The sequence below is a fragment of the Lolium rigidum genome, chromosome 5 (assembly GCF_022539505.1).
Source record: "Lolium rigidum isolate FL_2022 chromosome 5, APGP_CSIRO_Lrig_0.1, whole genome shotgun sequence".
NCBI lineage: Eukaryota > Viridiplantae > Streptophyta > Magnoliopsida > Poales > Poaceae > Lolium > Lolium rigidum.
In genome coordinates, this window is record NC_061512.1 from 59,715,803 (window position 1) to 59,730,829 (window position 15,027).

Genomic DNA, 15,027 nt, shown 5'->3' on the forward strand with positions numbered 1-15,027 from the left:
CAGCAGAGTCCAATCCGGACCAAAACAGGTAACCTTCTGTATCATGTTTCTATATATGATCTTGGTTGCCCACGATCAGCTTTTCGCGTCGCATCCATACTTCCAGGCGGACGATCGATTAATTAGGTCTACAACACAAGACAACTCTCGGCGCGGCGATAATGGACACGACGGAGAAACAGACGACGCTGGTACAGGTGCGATGGTGGCTCCCGTCGGCACTTAGAAGTCGCCCATGACCGCGGCCGGCTTGAGCTCTGCATCAAAACGGGATCGCGACTAGGCCGCGGCGGCAGTGATCTTATCCTCCTAATACGGTGCTGGTCCTGAACTCCTGATACGGTCAGTCAAGGGCGATTTCATCAGCGAGCTCACCTGTTCACCACCAGTGCGTTTCAGATCATGTTTTATCATCGTATCAGCCTCGATTATGGATAACAATAATTCTGGTGATCATGGTTCAGACAGAGGCAGCTCACAGCAGGAGGAGCCGATTCGCATACTCAGTTAATTTTGATGGTCATCGGCAACGGGGACAAACGCTGGGCTGTAGTAAGTAAAGAGATTTCAGCAAAAACAGGTACAGTCTTAGCCTCTTAGGAATACAAAGCAAGATACTTCGGTGGAAGTCTCTGAATTGATCTATTTGATGGCTTTGGCCTGCACTGCGCTCTCTCACTAGCCGAATACAGAGCCTAGATCTTGATTCTTTATTTTCCAAGAACATAAAATCTATGGCAATATTGTACAGGGCTGGCCTTGACTGATGATTTGATTCACTACGAAGAAAGCAACAGCTCCAGCAGTGAGCAACACCAGAAGGTAGGGCCGCAACACGCTGGGCGGCGAGAGGCAATGCAGGTGGCCTGCGGGCAGATACACGCATTGTGCAGTCAGGGCGACCTGCCGATCTCCTGGCCGAGATTTTTTCTCGCATCTCCCAAACAGCCGATCGATCAGGTGAGGTTCTACCTTTGCTCACGTCATCGTCTATTTTATTTGGAGTGGAACAGGCTTGACGTCTTTGTACGACACTTCTGTTTAGATCCATACCTCTCTCTTATATTGATTTTTAACTGCGAGTATATTCTAAAATAGAATACTAAAATTGTTATATCAACTCACTAATGACTTGTCGATACAGAAAATGGTTCAATGCCATTAGAAAATTGATAAATGTACTACAGAGTACAAACTACTTAAACATGAAGAGATGGACAAGGACATTGCATCTCGTTTACAAGTATGTAATATTATGTGAAGATTTCAGAAATATAAATAGAATTTATGTTGTTTGTGCGCCTTTATGAATTTATTTCTGTTGTGCTTTTTATAAAAAAAATTGGTATACACATAACATTGTCCAATTAGAGAAGTGGTATTAAAAAATATATATGTTAGGTGTCCCACCTAGCATAAAGTCTTAGCCCCACTAATGTTCCACAGTGCATAGAAAAAAAAAGACCAGCGATAAAAATGCATGGTGAAACCAACCTAGAGGGATCGTACACACGAAAACATGCTTCTAGCCCCTTTCATTTCACGGGTTTACCTTTATATCTTTAGGTATATCTTTTTTTATGCAGTCATATTATAAATATTCTTATGTATGTAGAATTTTAACAGTTTAGTTTGCAAGAGCAATATTTTTGTTTTCTATTTTAAAGTTACATATTTTGCTCTTTCGCAGCAGCGCGCGGGCATTGTCCTAGTCTAATAATAAAGAAAATAAGGTTTCTTGTTGGTCCGTCTTTTACTACCCTAAATTTTCGTCCAAATTACACTACCTGCCACCGGTAAGTCCAGAAAACGTTTCGTGTCAGCGGTTCATCTATTTCCCGACCTGCACGCCGGCGTCCTCTCGCCGTACCTGCCTCACCTCCTATCGTGTAGTCTCCGGCTCCCGCAGAGCCCCGGCCTGCCCTTGCCGCCTACGTCCTTTACAGATCCCTGGATTGCGCCACCTACTTCTAAGCCTTCGTCCAGGACAAGATCCCCTCACCACGCCTGCTCGGATCTGGGAGTCGTTAATTCCAATGAAAACTGTCGTGGATTCTGCCGACTCTTCCGCCCCGAGCAGTCATGGTCACTCCCAAACTGTCCGTCCCCAATCTGCTGGCCAGCCACAACAACGTGGTCCCTGCCCGGAGGAAGGCGCCGGCGATGTGCAGCCGTGGCGCTTGATACACGTGTGCCCCCACTTGACATGCGCGCACGACATGAGGTCCGTGGCGAAATTCTTCCGGCCCACTCCTCCGTACCTTCTTATCAGTTCCTGGTCGACCCTAATTTCCTGGACAAATTACGCTATAGGTTGCCTCAGCCCGTGGCCAATCTCCGATGCTGCCTGTTGTCACCAACGTTTAGCTGGTCTCTTTTTCTTTGAACCGGTTTGTTCTTAGGATGAAGAAAAGAAGCAAAGGATAGAGAGAAACGTGTGTGGTGACAGGATTACAGACAGGTGGTGCTGAACTGAATGAATAAGAAACCACCCAGGCTCATGTTAGTGCTATTTTTTTTCTGATAGGCAATGTGTGGCTGAGAAAAAAAAACGTTTCATCAAGTGATCGAGGAATTAGCTTTTAAAATTGTACTTAGAGTCTGCTTTCAAAGTAGTTCATGTGTATGCGAAATAATTAATAAAACATATTAAATAGAGATCTCACCACCCTTCTAATGCGCGACAGGGGACACAGTCCCGAGTTGAACGGCATGAGGTCAAGGGCACTGACAAGTGACAACCTCAATCGAGGGCCCGAGTTGTGGCAACACACAGAAGAAGGTTGACGGTGTTCCAAGCCCAGGCAATATGTGTTGTAGGCCGATGGCATGCCATAGGGAGGACGAAAACCTTCTAATGCGCGATGGCGGACACAGTCCCGAGTTGAACGGCATGAGGTCAAGGGCAATGACGAGTGACAACCTCAATCGAGGGCCTGAGTTGTGGCAACACACAGAAGAACGTTGAAGGTGTTCCAAGCCCAAACAATATGTGTTGTAGGCCAACGGCATGCCATAGGGAGGACGAACATATTTAATAAAAATTAACTGAGAGACAATAAATCCTTTAACTCTCCACTACATGTTAATTGAAAGACACTAGATCCTTTAACTCTCCATTGCGATGGGTTGGACAAAAATATTTAATAAATATTAATCCGTATGCACGGGTTGTATTGTCAAATGTCTAATAAGATGGACATCAAGATTTATGCTTATTTAAAAATGCTTCATGAACTTACTCAGCATGCAACTACATTTATCCAACATTTGATTCTTCTCAAGGAATATAATATTGAGATCTGTAAAACATAAATTGCATTGTTGGATTCATATTTTTAATGTAACTTAAGAGTAGTGTCAACCATCATTGCAAGTTTGAGGTACTACGGCTCGGTGCAGCGAGTTTCTCGCAATCTAATATTCATAAGATTAATTATGTTCGACAAAGAAACGTGACCGATTATGACAAAGGGGAGAAGTGTCAAGATATTGTTTGAGTATTATTTTTTCCGGTGCAACGCACGGGCATTTTTACTAGTCTTCTTTACTATTATACGGCAATAGGTGGTGTCCGTAGGTAAAAAAACCGAAAAACCCTTAGTACGTCAAAATAAACCGGAGGTTTATGTTTGGTCCGTGCTAAGCCCGCACTCCGGCTTCTCCCTGTTCGTGCTATATACAAACACGCACGAGGCAGGTCCATGCTCGCATAAGACTGCTCATAGTGGGAGTAATATAGCTAGTAATATCACACATCTCAAGACATTTTGGTGACATGGCATTCCTCCTATAAAAGTCCCAAGACTACCCAGCCATCCAGGGGGTCTGAGAGGGGCACATCAATCTGGTTCGTCCAATTGGAGAGCTACAGTAATTTCGTGAACCAACTTTTCACAGCAACCGTTGGATGTAGTAGTTTCTTCTTTCACCTGTGGCTTCTCTCGATATGTCAATGACACCTGGGACCCGTTTTTGTGCGGGGCCGGTTACGAGTGACAGCCGCAGGCGCTCGTCCAGGTCGCTGGTTTCGGTGGTTGTTCCGTGGAGCAGTCAAACCGAAAACCCTAGATCGGGATCCCTGCCTCATCTCTCCTCCCCAATGGGACGCATCCCTGCTTCCTCCCAATCGGTCGTCTCCTGGCAGCGCGCGACGGCGACATCGGCCGGAATTGAACGGGACGGCGGCGAGCAGTCCTGGAACGGGGCTGTGGCGCCTCGTCTCTTTTCTCCCTCGAGATCGTGCACGGGATTGGCCCAATCCCCACCTCCCACGCCCTCTGCTGCCTCCCCGGCTCGTCTCCTTCCATCCTCGTTCTTCGGTTTTAGCCATGGAGGACGCGGATCAAGTGGCAGCGCAGCACGGGGCTTAGATTTGTTCAGGTTTGGTTTTTCCTCCTCTCTATGTCTCTTCCACTCCGTCTCTCTCTATTCCCACTCTTGTTTCTGCCATGATGAACGGAGGGGGTCGGCTGCAGGGAACGGAGTAGGAGGGCTGGGCCACCATACGTGCTTCCACGACTGCCTACACCACTTCTCGTCTTCCTCCTGGCCAAAATCATGCCTAAAGGTTAGCACTTCAGATTCTCCGGAACCCTATCTTGATCCTCTTTCCTATGGCAGATTTACCTCACTCTTGCCTGTTGAGTTGGTCATGTGCTTGCACGTGTGTATTATTTGCTAGATCTGAAGTATTCTTCACCAAATCGTTCTTTTCTTTCTAGCAAAAAATTTCATGCCTGCATTTTTTATGATTTAGTTCACACGCATGAGCCTGCATCCCATAGTTATACTGAATTTTTTATTTACACATCTACTTTGCTAAATGCTAAAATTTCCTTATAATATTGACTTGGTTTTCTTACTGAATGTGTTCTTTGTAGTCTAGAAAGATGCATGTAGGTTGTACAAAAACATATACAAATTGATAATACATATCCACTCATTAGAAAGTTGGTAATGTAATCTAGAGTAGATTTATTTGGTGCTGCAGCCAATAATCTGATTTTCTATATATTTGCATCGCTTTGTGCAGTGATGGACTGCTCCTGGAAGAAAGAAGCATCAGCGGGCAGCGCGTAGAAGAGGAAGCGGGTCGGCGGCGTGGAGGTTGCAGGCTGGCGCGGAGAAGAGGCAGCGGCGGGCGGCGTGGAGAAGAAGAAGCGGGGCGGCGGGTAGCAAGAAGCAGCGGTGCTGCACGGAGAAGAGGCAGCAGGGCGCGGTGCGGGCAGAAGCGGCAGCGCCGCCCGTCTCTTGTACAGGCTGGCCCTGGATGCGGTCAAGAAATAGTGGGGGCGATGCGGACGCTGCCCACGAGCTCGTCCTCACGGAGGGATGCAGTCAAGAAACAGTGGGGGTGGCGCAGACGCCGCCCACGAGCCCGTCCTCACGGAGGACGCTGTATGCCACGAGCTCGTCCTCACGGAGGCCGCCGTACGCCTCGTGCTTGTCCTCACGGAGGACAGGTCGACTCCGGCGGCCTTTGGCACTGTGCAGGAGATTGAGCCGGCGGTCTACTGGCTAAGAGGTTCGGTTTCCCTATCTCCGTCGGTAGCATCCACACCTCCGCGTCAGGCTGGACAGGTGGACGGTAATGTTCCTTGGCAGGTTGGAGGCTGGGTTTCTAGGATGTGCACTTGGGGTTAATGAAAATACCCAGTTTGGTTGATTTCCTTTGGTTTTTATTGCAGACAGTGGACGGTTCGGAATGGGGATGGATTGAGCAACAATAGAGTGTTTTCATTGTCCTAGGTGAGCGCTCAGGTTTTGTCAGATTCCTTTCATAGTTATTGCACAAATTTCATGCTTCAAGGAAATAGGAACAATATGGTTTCTCTCTCCCAGATTTGTTACTACCGAGAATGGAATTGTAAAAGAGATGCTATTGTTGTTGTCCCTGTCTAATAGATGACACAATATACAGGGTGGTTTGGGCTGGAGCATTGGAGCTCCGACGCTTGTGCCGCTGCGCCCCAAAGTTGTGAAATGGCTTCTACTGGTATTCCCTCTCTATTCTTTCTTATCAATATCTATCAGGTTGCTGCTATGTATGTCTCACCACTTTGTTTTTTGAGTCAATCACTCTGATATATGAGGTGCAAAATGCGATGAGAGCATAGTAGTACATGTTGGAAGGTTATCATGCCTAATTTGTGGGTGGGTAGATATCAACAAACTATGGAATAGATTAAGTTAATTAGAAACTAGAATAAATGAATTGGCAATGATGTCCTGCTTTCTAATTTGGTTCACAAGGCTTGTATTCCGGTGTGTAGGTCAAGTAACGCTCTGAACGTATGTAATTAGTTCTACATTGGGTCTTTTATTTTTTCCTTGCTTTATCCCTCGACTCTGCTGCAGTATATTTTGTTCTAATTTATGGTGGCATGATCAGTGAATAATAGATGTGCTTAAATTATGGTGTGGGTGATAAGAAAAATTTGCGAATGTAATATATTGGTACTAATTGAAGTTTTTTTTTTGCAAGTTTAGAGATTGGTTGGTACCTGCCTAATGTTTACACAAAACCCAGAATGTGTACTTTGCATAGACTGGTACTTCATCATTGTATTAATCTGCCGGCTTTGATTTGTTCTCTCCATCGAATGAATTAATTGTTCCACCATCAAAATAGGCAATAATGCATGCAAATCTCCAAATGAAATAAATAAATGTTGTGATAGATTCTAGCTACAGATGTGTTCACTTCGATAGTAAACCAACTTTTTTTTTTGTTTCCATTGCAGGGGCTAGAAAAGAACAAGCAGGTCAAGTGACTGATTTTTGTAGACATATGTTCATGGGGCTAGAAGGTAAATATGTATGCCCATTTATTTTGCTTTTTTGTTCCTCCAGTAATTGAGGTGTTGGATGAGCACATTATTAGTTTGATTTCGATGGTATTTTCAGGTTAAGCCAGGAACAACCTTAGTTGGGGCATTACTGCATAAATATGAAGGTAAATGATCAGCCAACTTTTTTTATTGTATGGCAGATAATATTGTATTTCCGGTTCCTTATATTTACATCACTTTTTGCCTCTGCATCTGCACTGTAGTAGATAGTGCCTAACTATATTGCGGTTCTTTTGCATAGGTACTTTTGTCAGAAGGGTAGTGAGAGTGATAGTGGAGCTTGAGAAATCCTTTACGGGAGGGATTTACAACCATAAATCAATGGTCGTCAAATTGTACCACATGCGACATCTCCATTTCATAGATGTTGCTTAAACTATTAGGTGGCTGAATTTACAGACAAGAAGCCACGGGGCAGCGCGGACATGAATCAGAAGGGGCGGCGGTGCTCCGCTTAGAGGAGTTACAGGGGAGAGGAAGGAGGCCGGCGACAGGAGGTAAGAGCAAGCGGCCTTGGTTCATCATGGAGAACGACTGATGCCCATCCGGATCCCCTCTACCTTCTTCTTTGTAAGCCATCTGGTCTAATTTTACTCATCTTTTCATCATGTTTGCGCTGCAGATCCTCACAATATTTGTTTTCAAATCTAAAATGTTCTCGTCATCGCAGGATGAGAAGCTCATCTTGCCTGGTTGGCTGGTTCGCTTGTCTTCTCCTTTCCTGCTGCATCCCTTGCCACTTCACTCTTCATCCCCAAGAACTTGGTACCTTACTCACTTGGTTGTTTTAGTTTGGAAAGTTCTGATTCATTCTTGAAGAATGTAAAAAAACTGCATTAGCAGGCAAGGGAGGCAGGGAAGAATTGAAAGCCTTGCGAGAGAGATTTTTCGCAATCAATCGCCCATTTTCCCCCAAATTTGTTTCTCATCCCATAAATATATCTCTGAAGTCCTCTCAATAGATTGAGAAGATTTAGGCCATTACTTCACAAAGTTCCCCTCCACGAGATCTGCTCGGACAAGTCTAATTTTGAACAAAATCTCTGCTCGTGTTGCTCCCGCAAAATCTCAACTCAGTGCACTTCCTACTTGCTGAGGTTTTTATATATAATTAGGCCTCTCCTTTTTCTTTTATGCGTAATTGATTTTCTTTGCATTATGCTAGCTAGTCCAACCTCTTTTTCTTCTACATGACAGTGCTGATTTCTCTGAACACTGGCTGGACATAGATCAGTCATAGCAAGCAGAAACATGGCTGCAATTGTCCATGAAACAGTCCAGCTCCTATCTTCTTGTTGAAGTGCTTGCACAAGATCTGTACATGCTCTTATATTGCCCCAGGTTACATTGATGGGTCATCCAGGTGTAGATTATGGTAATATCATGTGTGTTGGATACTTTCTAGCTCTCCGTTTTTTTGTTCTTTGGGTTATCCCCCAAAACGGCATGCCAATTGAAAACTGCATTAGTTTTCTAATATTGGTTTTAACCTAAATTCAAGTATGAGCTTACATGCATTTGGTGCGACAGAATTTGATGTTGATCCTTGTCTTGTGTTTAACCCTTTTTAAATTTTGGATATAGCTCTCTGTTAGTACCTCCAGCCATTAAATCATATGTCATAGAGCCCTCTAGAGAATCTTTGGTATTAGTAAGGTCACGTGTGATGATTTAATATAAGTTTCTCTGTTAGATCCAACATTTGAATGTTCGTTCCTCATGCTAATTTCTGAACAAGCTCAATGGTTTGAACTACATGATTATTATTTAAGAGTTAGCATATAACTCACTTAATTTGATGAATAGTTATTGTGCCCAACTCAAAGTGAGATTTATTTTATACGTTGGGTGAATTTAGTTACTATGGTACTGTGAATATCTTTTTTCACAGACTTCGTAGGTCATTTACGATGATAGGCTGCCTCATATGATTCAAATGTACTGTTCTGCTATAAGATATATGTGCTGACGTTTTTATTTTATTTGGCTGCTTTGCAGATGTTGGGCTATGACTTGTAATGTTTGGGTTTGGGAGTGTGTTGAATATTAACAATGGTAGTGCTGAGATCTTAATGGCATTTGTTCCAAAAATTAGGTACTGCAAAGTGGTTCTGCATAGGTTTCATATTGAGCCTGTATAATACCATAAAAAAGTAATAGGTTTCAACACCCAACAATGGTGTACGGAGATTCAGTGGTTGTTTCTGCCGTATTATTTATGCCTATGTGGATGGTATCATCGTATTGACATGCTTTACTCTACTGACGTATTCGTCCAAAGGTGGATACCTCCTCCTTTTTACTAATAACTTAGTGTTTGTGTTTTTTGAATACGGATTGCATTAGTTGTTCCTATTTTTAAAGATAATTGAGTGGCATGGCTGTAGTTTGGTGGTACTTTGTATGGAAACCTCAATTATGTACTCGTAAGCATAAAGTTGAGGTGATATTAGTTACTGGATCGTCAAATAGTTGAATTTAGCATCAGGATTCATCTTTCCTCGATTTTTCATTATGGAATAACTATTTTTCTGAACATGGGAATTGGCTTATTTGATCTATATGTAATTAACAAGTATGTAGTGTTTAGATTAATGCATAGATTTTAGTAGGAATGATTGAATCAATTTTCCTGTTGCAGAGTTTTTTGCTGGGTTTGTCGATCTATCTGTTTATTATGATCTTCATACAGAACCTGTACAATGACATGTAAAACTGATAGGCATGAGCGGCATAGTGTGATTCCAGATCACTGGTAGATGCAAGGGACTGTCATCCGATACATCATATAGCATGGCTTTGAAACATTGGCATCAGTATTCGAATATTGAAAGTTAGTGTTGCGATATTCTGTCAAATGTTATTAGATATGCCTGTGTATTCATATAATATTTTCTTTTCAGTTCCATCAGTGTTTGGAAATTACATATTAGTGTTGAGATCTTAGTGTGTTGAATATTAACAATGGTAGTGCTGAGATCTTAATGGCATTTGTTCCAAAAATTAGGTACTGCAAAGTGGTTCTGCATAGGTTTCATATTGAGCCTGTATAATACCATAAAAAAGTAATAGGCATAATTGGTATGGTTTCTTGCTTTATATCATCCCAAATGAAGCCATGGTTTGTGATTATAAAGCAAAAGTTCCTAGGTGGATGCAGATATAAGATTTATAAGCCAATGTAATTCAGTGCAAGTTGTATACTTTTGCAAGTTACCATAAAAAGTAATAGACATAATTGGTATAGTTTCTTGCTTTATATCATCCCAAATGAAGGCGTGATTTGTGATTATAAAGCAAAAGTTCCTAGGTGGATGCACCAAAGCTCAATGTATTACAATTTGAAAGAGGCAGCAAGAGATTTATGTATAGGGTTTAGGATTCATCTAATTACTTGATGTATATATATAGTTTTCTATTTTTCTGTTCTGCTAGCTTACAGTGCTCTGTTTCTATATGTTCCGTTCTTTTCACAGCCCTCCTTTTGTTTCCTGATACAGTGAGATGGTTTTCTTCAATATCACTGTGTTATACTGATTTGTTCCCTTTCTTATCTCTGTCTACCAGGTTGTTCTCTGTAGAGTCTTATCTTCATGTATGGTTCCTATTACGAGCTTAACTCGCTGGCACCAGCTGAAGAGCTTATCCGTCCAAGAGACCAGGAGTGGATGCGTTTTGGGATCATCCTGGTTGTGTATTCTGATCGGTTGAACATGGTAAGTTTGTCAAGGTTCTTTACTATTTAGATTGTATGTTTTAGCAAAATCTAATTTAAGTGAAACTTTACTACATGTGTAGAACATCAATCCATGTCCGACGCAGCCTTGCTCACTTGCAGAGATTGATACCTCTGATCGTGTGTTATAAGTCATAACAAGTACACCAGTCAGTTAAAAAAAGCAAATACATTAGTTAGGCACAAAATCCCATTCCCAAGATATATTTCCATCATGCCAGGTTTTGCAGTGTGTCTATGTCCATAATGAATATGCTATTGCTTTCAAACTTCTATCCCAGAGATTTATTCCCTTTGTTTTTTGAACATAGCAAACTACCACAGAAGGTGCTACAAGAATTTATCGACCAAACTCAGTGTAAATATTGGTTCTCCCGTTACACTGACACTTTTCAGGAAAACATTTACCTTGAAATAATTCAGATAGGACTACGCCACCAAACTCGGTGCAAGTTTCTTTTTTCGGAGATAATAAAAAACATCAATAAGATAAATCTACTTTTTCTTTTTAGCTTACTTTTAACTTTTAACACCACAGTTGTAAAGTAGTTTCGTTGAAACTGTTTCAAATATTTTGCTTTCTTTTATAGTCAGATTCAGTATATACGCGAATAATTTTCTACTAATTTTCTAAAAAAAATCATCACTTAGTTTTGCATTAGGGAATGGAAGTCACTCTTCACTAACTAAGATGATTGGATTACCAGGTCTATATGCAATGAAAAAGTCTGTACTGCTTACCAGGTTAGTAATGTTATGTTGTTAGCCAAACTACTGTTTCCTTTAGGTTTATTTTGTCTCCTTAGGTGGAAAGCATGGTGTCTACTTATATGTTTTGTTCCCAATTTTGTATCGCGCAGATAATTCTGTCAGTTTGGACAGTGAGTTCTTGGGATCTGACAGTACTCAAAACCAGTGTGGGATCTGGGATGATTATTTTGTCTCTTTGTCGCAAATGTTGGAGACTCCCGGGATGATTATTTTGTTATTAATAGACCTTTCTTAAGGTCTTAAATGTTTTCCTTTGTTTTCTTAAGTCTTTACCCCGTAGAAACATTTCTTCTTTCACGATAAATTATGCAATAACCTAATGAAGATTTGACATAGTTTGATGGGTAACATATGCAGCGGGAATTACATTAGAGAAAATACTGTGTAACTATTCTGTTTCTCTTCTAATTGTAAGAACCATACTCAGGTTGGTTTCTTCATGACTGTAGGACGTGGTATGGATGGATGAAGGCATAGAACAGGCGCATCCCAGCCTTCTCTTACCCAAATTTGTGAGGCAAGCATCCTTCCATCGTTTTATGGATTGAAGAAGGCGCACAATGAGATCGGTCCACCCTTCTCTTACCCGGATCAGCCAAGGGAGCGTCCTTCCATGACAACGGCCAAATCATGTACCGATGTACGAAGTCATTTTGCTCTTCCTCCACTTGTATTTTCAATCTTTGTGTACACTAATGGAACTGGTTCATGTGCAATATTAATTATCAGCGGCTCATTTTCTATTTGAGTAGACTTGGTATTGTATATATTGCTAATCAGTGCTATGTATGCATGTGCTTCGCAATTTTTAGACAATACTGTAAATTTGCAAATAAAGTGACAAAGGATGGAATCAAGCTAGGGACATCGCATTATTTGTTTTCATTGTTTGTGCTTACCAATTTAAACAACTATCCTGATTGCTTTAGACTCATTGTGAGCATATGATGCTTACATCAAAATGCCTAATAACCTGACAGCATCTGTAAATCTGTTACAGCAAAGAATGCTCTGATTACAGCTCTAATGTTGTCGATGTTGTCGTCGACATAGGGCCTCTCGACGGCGTCGTGTACGTCTAGGTCAACACATTCGCCTCAGGGGTTATCCTGATGGAGCTGAGAAGCCGCTCAGCCTCACTCTCCAAAGATACAAGAGATGTGGTGAACTGCGTAATATATTATTCATAGCTCATGATTATACTGTTTGGGGCCTGCTTGATTATGTACTGTTGGCCTGTTGTTAAACTTTTTTACTCGACTTATGGCCTTTCTGAAGTTTTTTTTAAAGATATCGTGTTTAGACTGCACTCTGCTATAATTTTTGCTTAATATCACCTTGAGTTCTATTCCATTTTCTGTTGAATTAACAAAATCACTCACTTATATAGTAATAGATTGTAATTTGCAGCTATGACATCGTGGGAACCATTCAAATTCAATCGTGTTCAGTTCTCCGTGGCCACTAAATTATTGGTGGATTATATATTTTAAAATGGATTTTCTAATAAACCGATTAATCTTAACAGATATGGTCAATCTGTGGTGGTCAATCGTTCGAAAGTGAGTGGGACATGCTGCCGATGCCATCGCCTCAGTTTGAAAGTGAGGTCAATCCGTTCGAAAGTGCGCGGGATACGCTGCCGATGCCATCGCCTCAGTTTGAAAGTGAGGAAACTTGAAGTAAACAAACATCAGCTTTAGTTATAGAAGAAATTTATATTTGCATTCACCATTGACTTTAGAAGCTTTGCCATCCTCCTGCATGTCGCCACCATGGCGTCTCCCTCCACAACATGTCCCTGTAGCTGCGTGCCTTCATGGAACGGCAGACCACCGCCTGATGCGTCGCCGCCCTCGTGTCAAGCGGCTCCTCGAAGAGGATGATCTGAAATACATTTCTTTAAAATTTCCTACTGTTATCTTAAGATTCTTAAATGTTCAATATGGTTTGTCCTCTATCAAGTGTTAGGTAAGCCTTGTGGCGAGCAACGGATGTCGTGGATGGGTGGAGGGAATGGAGGGAGGTGGTCGAGAGATAGGTTAAGAGGAACAGCCGTTTTAACGCAAATCGGGATGGAGGTGAGGGGTATCAGGTGAGAATAGTGATGCAAATTGTTTATGTGAGGCAAACATTTGTAATAGTTTTGGTTCCCGTGGTATCGGTTAAGGGGCTTAAAATCTCAAACCGCATTCTTGCAATAGTAATTATCCTGTTATGCTTCTTCTGTGATGCTACCTTTTTTTGGTACAATAACCATAATATGGTGGACCAACTTATACAAAAGCATAATAGCTGAGAAAAATAGTGTGATACCGTAATAAATTGTCATATCTTCGTGCAACACCTCGATGGAATAGTGTTTATGTGATATACTAAACCAGTGATTTTTTTTTGGCTAATTCTTAATATTAAAATAAGCTAAAACTTATGATTTTAATACTGACCTAATTCCGCCATTTGCGCGATAGCGCAACCGGTCATCTAGTGCTAATAAATGAAGAAAGAGAATGAGGTGGTAACTAGCTACTCCCTCCGTTCTGCTTTAGTCTACATTATAGAAAAAATGAGACAAATTAGTGTTGCATTTATTAGTACTACTAAGATATGTGAACAACCAATCCAAGCTACAATGAAAATAACAACGTCCAATAAAGAAAGCAAAACCACCTCGTTTTTAGTGTTGTTGTTGACTAAAAGCTACAATGCAGAGTATTTTAGAACAAAATTTGGGGCTAGAATGTAGACTATTTCAGAACGGAGGGAGTATGTTACCATAACATCACACACCTCAAGGCAAGATGAGTCTACAACATAATAAATGATACAATGCATGACACCACATATAAGTTACTACCCACTATGAAGGTAGTAACTTAGACTAGTAACATATGTCATGTTACTAGTCTAGGTTACTCCCCACTATGACCAGCCTAAGGCCTAGGTCGATCCGGCCGGACCCGTGATGGACTCCACAACATCGGTTGTGCTGCACTTGCGGATGGTTTTGGAAACTCGAGGTCAATCACGTAGAGTGCTACAGGCTTTCCATACATAAAACTGACATGATTGTTTCCCTGAAGAAAAAAACGCAATATAATACCTGCCCAACCCACGAGGTACGACCATCGATCAAATGAACGACGGAGTGGCGCCTCAGGATGCTACAAAAACATATTGGTCGGCGAGTTTAGCCGGGATCGATCTCGTCGGAATCGAGGATGGAAGGAGTTTTTCGGCTAGGTCTTGTGGTGGGCGTCGGCCCTTAAGCCGATGTTGCATGCCATCGTATAGCATATGTACTTCTACATGACACGTCATCATGACATCATCATTATGTTGTTCTGGTCATATGAAAAGTTCTTCTAGCTGAACTATATCACCTTACTTGACTTCCGGTTGTATTCGTGCACCACGGCAACATCTAAGAGGATATATAGATGTTCTAAAAAAATAGATATATGAGCATACATGCGGCAAGCCATCAATCTATTATTAATTAATATATAATTTTTTATGGTACCCACGTATCGGTGCCGCCGCGCCAAAATAGGATGCATATAATTTTTAGTCAAAGTCATAAAATTGAAGTTAACATAAACATCTACAACATCAAACAAACACAATATGAAAGTATATTTCAAGAAGTTTATAATAGTATTGGTT

The 15,027-nt window shown here is 41.6% G+C and overlaps 3 long non-coding RNA genes across 5 annotated transcripts; all 3 read left to right on the forward strand.

Moving 5' to 3' along the window:
• Positions 1 to 4,129: 4,129 nt before the first annotated feature.
• On the forward strand, positions 4,130 to 5,146 carry LOC124651405. The gene is made up of 3 exons (XR_006987395.1): positions 4,130 to 4,383; positions 4,479 to 4,570; positions 5,036 to 5,146. It is a non-coding gene; the product is annotated as an uncharacterized LOC124651405 (long non-coding RNA).
• Positions 5,147 to 5,390: 244 nt separating this feature from the next.
• On the forward strand, positions 5,391 to 8,902 carry LOC124653325. Of its 3 annotated transcripts, XR_006987868.1 has the most exons (9): positions 5,391 to 5,607; positions 5,691 to 5,751; positions 5,924 to 5,998; positions 6,747 to 6,812; positions 6,910 to 6,958; positions 7,254 to 7,424; positions 7,525 to 7,619; positions 8,052 to 8,229; positions 8,853 to 8,889. It is a non-coding gene; the product is annotated as an uncharacterized LOC124653325 (long non-coding RNA). The 3 variants fall into 3 exon arrangements; XR_006987869.1 differs by lacking the exon at positions 8,052 to 8,229 and having other exon boundaries at positions 8,853 to 8,902; XR_006987867.1 differs by having other exon boundaries at positions 8,052 to 8,883.
• Positions 8,903 to 9,024: 122 nt separating this feature from the next.
• LOC124654557 lies at positions 9,025 to 11,546 on the forward strand. The gene is made up of 4 exons (XR_006988383.1): positions 9,025 to 9,135; positions 10,422 to 10,570; positions 11,298 to 11,334; positions 11,451 to 11,546. It is a non-coding gene; the product is annotated as an uncharacterized LOC124654557 (long non-coding RNA).
• Positions 11,547 to 15,027: the final 3,481 nt, after the last annotated feature.